The 12,099-nt window shown below is 37.4% G+C and overlaps 1 protein-coding gene across 2 annotated transcripts in view; it reads right to left on the bottom strand.

Annotated features, from left to right (window-relative positions):
- lims2 (LIM and senescent cell antigen-like domains 2) overlaps nucleotides 1-12,099 on the bottom strand; it is a 120,205-nt gene that overhangs the window by 77,794 nt on the left and 30,312 nt on the right. The window contains exon 1 of one of the 2 annotated variants that reach the window (XM_060826029.1): nucleotides 8,020-8,107. The exons of the other annotated variant lie outside the window; for it this stretch is intronic. The gene's annotated coding sequence lies outside the window, so the exon portion shown is untranslated. Of the gene's footprint in view, nucleotides 1-8,019; nucleotides 8,108-12,099 lie in introns of those variants that run through there. 2 annotated transcript variants of the gene reach the window in all.

The raw sequence follows: 12,099 nt of genomic DNA, 5'->3' as shown, positions 1-12,099 counted from the left end.
CAGCAGGTCAGGCAGCATCCAAGGAACAGGAGATTCGACGTTTCGGGCATAAGCCCTTCTTCAGGAATCAAGAAGAAGGGCTTATGCCCGAAACGTCGAATCTCCTGTTCCTTGGATGCTGCCTGACCTGCTGCACTTTACCAGCAACATATTTTCAGCTTTATTTTGATTTAGTTCAATTTCCTAGCTGTTACAATCTGTCTCCATCTATAAAAAGCAAAAAGATCAGATTATGCTTAACTGCTTTGTTAACCATCTTCAAGTATTTATGCACAACCATCAGCAGATTGCTCTCAAGCCCCCTTAAAACTGTATCAGAAGACCCAAGGTATGGGAGAATTAGACCATTCAACTAGAATCTGCTTTGCCATTTGATTGTGTTGATACGATAGGTTTATCAACTCCGTTCTTCTCCACATAATCCTTGATCCCTTTACTAATCAAGAACCTCGGACTTAAATACACTCATTTAGCACTTACCATTTAAACAGTATGAGTAAGGAGAGGCAGTAAGTATAAATTTTAAAACTGCACCCTCCAACCCAGCCTCAAGGCCAAATGATGAACATCAAAAGTAGCATAGCATTGGTCTTACTGAACCTACTGCTTTCAGTCCAAAACACAGCCATTTAACAATTCTCTGTTCTCTATCCCTGGGTCAATTTCATATCATTGCTGTTTGTTACTCATACATTTATCCTATGTACTTCAATTCTCCAAACAAGCCAAATACACATCAACTGTACATCCATTTTCCAAACCTCATCAAAAAAAAATTCAATCAAGTTTGCCAAATATAAATTGTCCCTCAGCAAAGTATCAGAAGACCCAATTCTCCTTAAAATGAAGAACTGCAGATGCTGGAAATTTGAAACAAAACAAACTACTGGAGAAACTCAGCAGCTCTAATAGTACCTGTGAAGAGAAAACAGAGTTATTGTTGAGTCCACTGGAGCTGAAATGGTGATATCAATTTTCATTTATTAGGCTGTTATTGTCCAAGGCAGTTTTAACTTTTGTTTCTAAAGCTTTCTCATCACTGACATTAAGCTGACTAGTTTATCATTGCCAGGCTTACTCTTTCACCTTTATTGAATAAAGATGTAATTTTATAACACATCTGATATTTTCAATCCTCCAGTCCTTTGCTGCCATTCCTGCATCCAAGCAGAATTGGATCACTGTAGGTCAAACTTTCAGCAATTTCTACTCCTATTTCTATTGCAACCAAGGATGCATTCCATGTGGTCTCGGAGATGCATCCAATTCATGTATTTACACCTTTAGTAATAAACATCTTTATGCATTGTCACATCATCCAATAGCCTGAAAAATTTCAAAACAAAAGCTTTGTATAGTCTTCTTCCTTATAAACACTGAAAGTAATATAAAAGGCAAAGAGAGCAAATAATTCCTGAAATATGTATAAAGGTATAACATCAGCTGAGTGAACCTGCTGTGACTGCCTTCAATGCCAGTATACCTTTCCTTCGATATGTGTCCAAAACTATACACAGTATTCCAGTAACTGCTTCAAGAACACCCTCAGGGTCTCACTCATGAAGTGCAGCAGTCCCATTGACACCTAGGAATCACTTGCCCAAGACCATCCAAACGTGGAGAAGCAGTATCTGGCACGTCAAGCCTGTTAATGCCTTGTATAGTTTCAGGGAGACTTCTCTATTTTTATACTGCAATCCCTGTAAGATAAAGACTGGCATTACATTTCCATCCTTATTCCCTGCTGAACCTATATGCTAGGTTTTCTGATTATTGGCAAATATGTTTTATTCCAATTTACACATAGCCAGATCATGAAATAACACAAGTATAATAAATGATTGTGCAATGATTTACCCTCTGCCCTCCAAAATCTGCCACCGCATCTACTGCTGTGCTTTCCTTCATCGTTTTAAAATCTTGTCATTAGGATTAATATTTTTGTGCTACCATTTCATCTCAGTTTACTCTCTCTAAAAATCAAGAAGCTTCAAGCAGGATTTTGAAATAATGGCTTCTTTGCATATTAAAGAAATAATGTTCTTGTAGAATGTCTTTCATGGTTAAGTAAAGAATTTTGAAATGTAGTTACATCTTAAGTTAGCAATATGGCAACCAATTGTTAAAAAGCAAGGGCACACACACAGCCATGAGATAAAAACGTAGAACCTGGCTGTTTTATGAAGTTGGCTGATGGGTTAATAATTTCTATGGCACTGGGAAAAACTCACTTGATCTTTTTAAAATAGTCCCATAAGATCTTGAATGGGAACCCAAATGGGCAGAGTTTTTAAATGAAACTTAGACTAAGGCCTCCTGCCTCCCACGGTGCAAGATATGTTCAGTTTTGCACAAGTGCAAGATGGAATAGTATCACACGGGACATTCAGCCTGGACCAGTTCTTTCGAAAGAGGAAACCAATTATCCCTGTTACACTTTTCTCCCCACAGCCCAACACAATCCTTACCCAGCTCAGACCCACCAATAGTGACCCACAAAAGTTTTCACATAATTTGCTTGATTTTTTTTTACGCTAGCATCCTTGATTATGTATGCACATGTATAATCGAGAGATTTGAAACCACCATCTCCTAGTTCAAACATAAGAGTGAAAACCCTGAGCTATGGCTGACCCAGCAACTTCACGACTGTCTGCCGAATCTTTGCCTGCTCCTACATTGGGGTTCTACAAATAAATCTTCATTTTGCGTTAATTCCAGTTCTTCTTGGCCTTCAACCATTCCGAAAACATTAATCCCTCCTCATTGATCCTCAAAGCAGAAACCATCCATTTCTGAGAAGAGATAACAGATCTGTGTACACAACTGCAGCTATTATTTAAACACAACTTGGTCAATAGAAAGCCAAGCATATAATACTGTGACAGAATGCCCTCTGCTGTATAAACCACAGTATGTCCATACCCAGTGCTAGTACAACTATGAAATGTACATAGTTCTAACTTCAATGTGCCAGGCTTGGCTTGAGAAATAACTGATCTGACAATGCATCTTGTCAGTAAGGCACAGGTCAGACAGCAGGTACAGACTCTTTAAAGGGATATGCTGCATGTTGTGAATCTACATAAATTGCTAGTCAATTTACACCACCCCACAAATCACTTCACTCATACAACAGTTCATCCTTAGCCTTCCACTCATCCTAATAACTTGCTTGATTGCCACATTAAAATAGTAATTAAACTTACCATGGCAACATAATCTTGTAATTGAAATTGCAAATTTTCTTTAAGATGATAATTGCAATGATATTCAACCTTTCCATCACAGAATGACAACAATTTATATTGCCTGATTACTTTCCATCAGTTTTAGGACATATGCCATTTGTCCCATAATTTACAGAACTCCCAAATGTTTTGTTGCCCTTTCCATACAATGATCAACTCAATTCCAGCAAAAAAATTGAGTTGAATGAAATGTCATACGACACAAATTGTGGCACTTGTCCCACCAGCCCAGTATAAATAAACCAAAAACTTCTTGTAATTAATTTGTCACGCAGTATTCTGTAGTGGATAAATTGTGTGATAGGATACTAATGAAATGGGGTTTTTCTTTCTAACAAGTCAACAAGAAAACGAATGGTTGCATTCTGTAGTTGAAAACAAATTAAAATGGCTTGCGAAATAATTATGAAAATGATGTGTTAATTTGATGAAGAGACAGACTGCTTATACCGGCCTAACAGCGAAATACTGCAGATGTTGAATATTGGAAATAAAACAGGAAATGCTGGAGACACTTAGAAGCTCTGGCAACATCTATGGGAGAGAAAGAGTTAATGTTGAGTCCAATATGATTCTTTTGAAGAGGAAACAGAATAGGGGACATAGAAGCTGCCAGAGCTGCTTAGCTTCTCCAGTGTCTTGAGTTTTTATTCCCAATTACCAGTCTATTGACCAACACATTAACCAGAACAAAATATTTAGGAATCTTGAATGCACAGGGACTGGGATGGTTCAATCATTTGGAATAACAACAACATTGCCATAATTTTTTTCACTCCCATCCCTCAGTTGGTGAGGAGAATGATTCTCAGAGTGAAAAGCCATGTGAAACCATTCATCAACATTGATTGAGGAAAAATATCCTTTTTAAAATTTCAGGTCTTTATAGATCTTGTGTTGAAACATTGCACAGATAAACAAATGGTCTGTCAGAAAACACGCAGCACAATTTTAAATCATTACTTTACAAACACTATTTATCTCTTCCACAATTAAGTTTCCCTAAACTTGAAGCTTAAAATTGAGAGGCATGTGATAGTACAACAAGAATTTCAAGTAGGAGGAATTCACAGGACTGTAAATCCAGGATGTCTTGTCAGCCACCTCCACCCAGGTTCCTCCTCTGCATAAGCTTATCCACTGTAGCAAAATAATCAGACTGCTTATTTGATATCTAATTTCAGACAAGTTGATTTTTCCTCAAATTAAACATTGAGAAGTTAAAAGTTCAGTTCCCCTCTTGATTTCTCTTGATCAGCAGCAAAGCAATGGAAGAGGTTTTTGACAGTACTATCAAGTCTCACGTTCTCAGCACTGCTCAATGCTGCAGTGAGCACAATGAACTGCTCACTGATGCAGTGTTTGGGTTCCACCAAAACCACTCTTCTCCTGAGCTCATACAACAGCCTTGGTCCAAGCATAGCCAAAAGAGTTAATGGTGGAGACAGAAAAACTCCTCAACATCAAAGCAGCACTTGACAGAGTGTGGTATTTAAGAGCCTGAGCAAAGTTTAGTCAATAGGGATCAATGTGAGACCTCTGCACTGGTTGGAATCGTACCAAGTTCAAAAGGAAGATGTTTGTGCTTGTTGAACATCAATCTCAGGACATGGAGTGGGAATTCCTCAGAGTAGTGTTCTGGGACCAAACAAAGCTACTCCATTGATGACCTTTCTCTCCATCATATGGAAATGCTGGTGTTGGACTGAGATGGACAAAGTCAGAAATCACATGACACCCAGGTTTAGTCCTACAGGTTATTTGAAATCACAAGCTTTCAGGGCACTACTCCTTTATCAGATGAAGTCTGACTGTCATATCATCAGAGGTGGGGATGTTCAATGATCATCGCACAATGTTCAATTCTATTTGCAATTCATCAGATACTGTGTAAGCCTTGTGTCCATGTGCAGTAAGACAATATTCAGACTTGGGCAGTTCAGTGAGAAGTGGGAAAAAAAAGCAAAATTTCCAAGCAATGACCATCTCTATAAAAGCATAATCTATCCATTACACCTTGACATTCACTTGAATTCTCCCCACAATCAACATCATTATTAATGTTGACCATAAACCAAACTGGACTAATTATCATCTAACAAGTAACTATCAAACCAAAAAAGAGGATTTGCATACTCTATTAAATGACCCAAAACAATCTCCTCCTTCTGATGCTGCCTGGCTTGGTATGTTGCTCCAGCCTCCTGTTTGTCTATTTTGGGATCCAGCATCTGTAGTATTTTTATCTCTATTGAATGACTTGACATTGCCTGTGCACATCTTTTGAAGTGCTGGTTGTCTTCCCAAATAAAATCATCTTCATTCTGGCTGGTCACAAACCAAAGACTCCTGCAAGTTGACAAAGATTTTGAGATCACCTTTGAAGTGTCTCTTCTGTCCTCCTGTGGCAGTCTACTGCCATAACTGAGTTCTTGTAAGTAGAACAGTTGCTTCAGAAGTGTAGAATCAGATTCAGGAACAGTATGCAATAAAAAGAGGAATTGCTGAAAAAGCTCTACAGAGAGAAATCAGAGTTTACATTTCGGATCAAGTGACCCTCAGTTTGGGTTTCTTCTCCATTATAACCAGATCACATAGGCCTGACTCCAGGCAGATGTTTAGAATAACATCCATTCCTTTTTTGCATACTGTCTCTTCTCCTCTTCCGGACCCTTTGTTTTGATTGTTCCAACACTTACACAGTGCAGAATAATTCAGACAAATCTTGTGTTTGTATATTTAGTTAAGGTGTTCAATTATACCAGATAAAAAGTATTTTTGTGCTTTACTTAGCAAAGCCTAAACACAATTGTTATCCTGAATTGAGCTATTATCTTGTTATAGACATTTTCTTCAACTTTCTAATATTTAACCAGCTCCATTTAACTAATATCTTGCTTTTCTCCCCTTCTGCTAATTACTAGTCAGTCAAAACAAAAACTGTTCCCATTAGAAGATGGGACAAGAAGAAATTTAAAGATCTGGGCAGGTACACAGTGAGTGATAATGACCTAGAATGGTCTATGTACAGTGGTGTAAGTAAAGATATTTAAATAACTTTAAAAAGAAACTGGATGGACACTTGAAAGAAATAAACAAGCAGGGCCATGGGAATAGAATAGGGCAATGGAACTGACTGGATTGCTCTAAAGTTAGCCAATGTTAACAAAATGACCTCTGTGACATAATTACTCAATATCTTTTTTGAAATTTAGATCAATGTTAAAAAGGTTTTCTTCCTCCTTTAAATCATTTTGAGAGATTGTTTCCTCAATAAAAGCCATCAAATTAAAATGAGGCGGCCTACTATTTCTGAAGTCCCATCAGCCATATAGTGGTTTGCACACAAGTTACATTCAGAGTATGATATTCAGATATCCTTTATCTTGCCTATCCCAGCAATTATGTTATACTTTACATAAATGGCCTTCCATTCTAAGGTCAAAAAAAATTTAACATTTCCTTCCTATGCTGGGTTGCTCCAATAAACAAAATCTGCCAAAACATTCTACTGCTTTTCTGCTTCTACATGAGCAAAAAATTTGAAGCTCTCTGACAAGATGCATGAATATTTACGGCATTCAGCTTACTGACAATGCTGCTGTATCAATTCACAGTTAGAGGTGTGGGATACAATCAAATCTTGGGACAATACCCATAATCAAAAAGATCAGGATGATTAATAAAAACAAAAATTCAGTAAGAAATGTAGCTAAGAAGCATTCACTAAAAATTTAAAAGGGGAAGGATAAATGTCTGTCGGTATTGAAATGCAGGTGTCTCTGGAGGTCTTAAGTTTTGATGGTAAAGAAGATTCCTTGCCACATTTAAGGAAAGCACAAAAAGACATTTAGGCAAAAGTTGAAGTTCACGCCATTGCATACGATAGAAGTTATTAATAAATCCACAATATGCAATGCACAAGGCAGAAAAACAAAACAGCAAAGTTTGAAAATCTTAAGTATAAAATGGAGGAGAGGAACTAAATCTCACCTCACAAAGTTTATTTGGCAAAGGTCTGTTTTTCACATAATGAGTATCTGCAGCCAGAAAACCTAACAATTGTGCAGAACAGCTTTACAAAATATTTAATGAGGCAGGGAATTTAAAATCCAAATTAGTATAAAACAGTTATATCAACAAATAAGACCTTACCAATAATAAGCTTTACAAATAAAAGGATTTTCTCTCAAGGATATAGTGCTCTTCCAATTAGAAAGAAAATTAACTTCCTGTTTTAATGAGAAGTAGAAATTCAAAAAGCACAATTGCATCAAGAAAATATCTTTGAATATTTACAAGAACGTACATTCCTTCTTTGAGGGGCTACCCCAGGACTCTTATCATGCATCAAAAAAACCCTCATGCTGATTGGTTAATGTGGCAAAAGTTGCATCTTTCCACACTTCAAACTTGCAATGATTAAAAGGCACAAAGGGAGGGGTCCAGGATAACTCTTAAATTTCCTTCTATTTTGCAAATAAAGGATAAGTTATGGCCCTAGTTCCTCCTACTGATTAAAATTCTGGACATGGTATCATGGACAGGAGTTCTCATCCCACATGAATGTGGTGACATCATTCCAAAGACACTCCATAAAATTTTGGTAGTTGGGTGCGGCTGAGAAGCCAGAATTGAACACTATTTCTAAACACATTAAGATCAGAAATAAACAAATAGACTACTGACATTCACCTTGTCACATCTTTTACACGTTTACAGCATTAGGTGGGCAGAAATGTTGCAAGAAAATCATAATACTACTTACGATCCAAAGAAGAGGCTCACGTTTAATCAATAGAATTCCTCACTGTCTGATGATTGTACCAACTCTACTTGTATGTTTTATCTTGAGACTTAATATAGTTATTTTGAAAAAAAAACTTCAGTGTCTGATGGGTCAAACCACTTCCTACTTTACTGAGCACCACTTCCTGTGACATTGCCACCTAATAAGGAAAATGTCAACTGGTATCCACTCTTAGAGTGTTCCTCCACCCCAATTCAAATTTATTTAAAAAGTCACACTGTCACTACCAAAGAACACAAGCTTAATCTAAACCATTTTACCTTCCGGACATCAATCTTCTAACCATAAATGTGCTTATCCACAGAAACATCTTCTTCCTGTTGTGTATAAGCTTTACTCTGAACCTTGGAATAACAACATATCTTACATTTTGCAAGAATGATCACATAAACTTTTCACTGAAGCTAAAAACTTCAAAATTTAATTTCATAATTTTGATTTACAAGGCCCAAAATTATGCTTTTAGCTCACATTCCTAACGTTGACATTATTTAAACAAAATGTATGAAAACACTTCTTCATTTCTCTTTATGGTGGTAACGTATTTCTTGGAGAACTACATCACCATGTTTGGTTTTGTTGCAGCTGCTTGTACAGACTCTATTGCCACAGACATACAGGACTGATTAGCTGGTAATCACACACCAGCCAGGCTCACTCTATTCGCGGAAGAGCAACAATCTGCATCCAAATAATTAAACAAATTCAAATGTATGTATTGAAATTTCATGCAAGCGAAGACCAGAAAAATGAAAATTTTGGTTCCATTCTTTTGAAAGTAGTGCAGATTTGTACAGAACACTGTTTGGAATTTGTTCATCTGTAAACCATCATTCCAAGTAACTTTGTTTCAAGTACACGTGCACGCATTTATCATAGTGAAATACGCAGCGAACCACAGTGCGAAACAAAACTGTCAATCAAACAAATTGGCAAGCAGCGATACTCTATTTCTGGCAGAATAATGTCACTATAAAGCTTCCTGGTTTCATTGCCACAGTTTCAAATCCTCTGTAGCCCATATAAGTCATTTCTTGATCTTGGTATAAATCCGCACACAAATATTTTGAAATGTACCACAGACATATATAGCACTTCACCTTATTTAAGAAAAGGGGTTACGCCAGGGTGCTTTCATGTACCTGTCAGCATGCTATTCAATAGCTGATCTGATCAATCATTGACAATATCATCTTGACTCAAGACGAAGGAATGAAGACCCAAGCATAGCTGGATTGGGCATTTTCAGGGAATAGAACATGGCAGGTTAGAGCTCCAAAACTCTTTGAACTGCAGGTTTCTGGCCAAATTTCAAGTAAAAACCATCAACCGATTTTTCCTAGGGTAGAGCAGAGTACAGCATGATGGAAAAGCCTTTACAAATAATGTACTGCTAACATCTTCTTAAAATTTATTGATGGGATGTTGGCCTCACTCTGTTGTCCATCCCTATTTGCCCTCTAGAAGCTGGTGCTGAGCCGTCTTTAACTGCTACAGTCTATTTGATGTACGTACACCTGCAAAACTTTCTGACAGGGAGTTCCAAGATATATACTCAATCACTGAAGAAACAATGATATATTTCCAAGTCTGCATGGTTAGAGGCTTGTAGGGAACTTGCAGGTAGTGGTGTTCCCATGTATCAGTTGCACTTGTACTTCTAAATGAAATTGGTCATGGTTTGGGAGGTGCTAAATAGGGCACGGTGAAATTTCTGCAGTGTCTCTAATAGATGGTGCACACTGCTGTTACTGACCATCAAATGGTGGAAGAGCTGAAAGTGGTGGATAAGGTGCCAAACAAGTGGGCTCCTTTGTCCTGGATTGTGCCATGCTTCCTGAGTGTTATTGCAGCTGCACCCACCCAGCCAAGTGGAAAGCATTCCATCACACTTCTGACTCTTGCAGATGGTCGACAGACATTGGGAATCAGGAAGTGAATTACTCAATGCCAGATTCCTCGCTGACTTCTTGTAACTACAGCACTCGTGCAGCTAATCCAGTTTTGTTTCTGGCTACAGTATCTCACAACACAATAACAAGTTACATTTGTATAGCGCTTTTAACATTAAAAAGTGTAGGCAGGAATTTAGAGCTCAGAGCAAATTTAACAAAATGGCTAAATCTTCCGAGCAGAGTGGGAAGTCATGTCAGTCACAAATTGGACAAAAAAACTAAGAATAGATCAGTTTTTTTAAAAAAAACTCCATTGGAGGAGCAAAACGAACTCCCTCACTACAAAAGGAAAAAGTGGTGAGGTAGGGGTCTATCTCAGATGTCAGGTGCTGCAAGCTAGTCAAGTCAGGCCAAGGGTGGGGTTGGACAGTCAGTGCAACTGAGTTAGTTTGGGGGAGGGGGGGTTCATTTGCATTGCTAACCAGGAATACTTACTCAGAGAAGTCCCAGTCCAACTCTTCAGTCATAATCCAAATATGTTTTAAATTGTGTTAAGTCTCCAACTCAGACTTGGAAGGTCCCAGTGAGCAGGAGATTGGCCATTAGAAGTTCAAACTTCATAGACAACTCTGACACAGGTCAGCATATTGAATTACCCACAGGATCCTGATGGTATAGCCCAGGATTCCTATCAGTTTGTGATATCAGTCCAGATATTCCAGTCTCAAGATATGTCATATGATGCATAATTTAAAGATGTTGGTATTTGTACATTATCATCTTCATCCTTTTTAGTGACGTGGTCACAAAGTGAATGTTATTAACATAACAGTGATGAGTTGTGAAATGCATCTGCAGATAGTATATACTGCACTCATTGTACACAAAATTACAAAGCATCGGGTCTCGGTTTTATTCTTGCCGCAAGTATTAATAACAGTCAGTTTAGGTAAACTTAAAGCTAAAGATGAGATATATAATAGTCAGCTCTGCCATAACACGATAGGTTTGTTCTCTTGCAATCAGTGTTATAATAAAAGTGTGTAATAGCAGCACCATTTAAACTAATGGGCCAGAATCATATTATAACCAATACATGCTGTAGAAACTGTGATCCCAATTTGTCAATCGCGTTATAGCGAATGTTAACAAAATGTGCTTTACAGCAGATGCTTGTAGTATCTGTGCAGTTGAAGATATTAGAATAGGTGGTTGACCCTTTCTTTTCTAGAAATTATAGTTAGACACTTATGACATGTGTTATCTATCAAAGTATGAATGCAGTTCAGGTCCTGCAAAACAAAAACTGGTATGGACTATTTAGTTAGAGAAGTGGTGAACTGAACTCAACAATGGAGAAAATAATGAATAAAAACAATAGATACAATTGTGAAAAATTCTTGTAACATTATCATGTGGTTCTAAAGACTGTTCTCCAACTACCATCTTCCTTTGTGGCAGAAATTAGATTTCAGAGTATTTTCCAGTACATCACCTTTGGCCCCAAAGTAAAAACTACCGCATACCATACTTAGTCAAGTACTGGTTATATGTGGACGGTAAAAATGGTCATCGTTCCACAGATATACAGCTCTAACATCCATCTTGGTTGAAGAGTGCAATGAATTCTAAAGTCATACTTTGTTGGTGGAAGCAGAACTGAAGACCAAGCACAGAATTGATAAATTGATGGCACTGCTTTTTCAAAGAAAAATATTTTTCGTTTTAATATTATTAGCTTACAGCTTTACAAACAGCACAGGAGATTACTGCTTACTGCACATAATCAGGGCAAATCTAATGGCTGATGATCTGTTTCTATTTTTCATAAGCCTCAAGCAGGATGAAAGCTACAACTTCCAACACTAATTTCTGCCTACAATAAATGTCAACATTTCTAACATCAAATCCAATTTGAAATTGACAGAGAACTCAAGACTTTACCCCAATGATTGCAGATTGAGAATTTGTTTCAAGTATTCCAAACATTAAATAATATGTAAAAACTTAGATTTAAAAAAAACATATAGAGTATAGCCCATAAAGAGACTATTGGGTCCATCACATCTGCACTGGCTCATTAAAACAGTTTGTCTGATTCTCCTAGCTTCTTCACATATTCCATTTCCTTTTGTGATTCATA

Source organism: Hemiscyllium ocellatum, chromosome 6, assembly GCF_020745735.1.
Source record: "Hemiscyllium ocellatum isolate sHemOce1 chromosome 6, sHemOce1.pat.X.cur, whole genome shotgun sequence".
NCBI classification, from domain to species: Eukaryota; Metazoa; Chordata; class Chondrichthyes; order Orectolobiformes; family Hemiscylliidae; genus Hemiscyllium; species Hemiscyllium ocellatum.
Note: the sequence above shows the minus strand (reverse complement) of the source record. Positions and strands in the feature narration are given on the sequence as shown.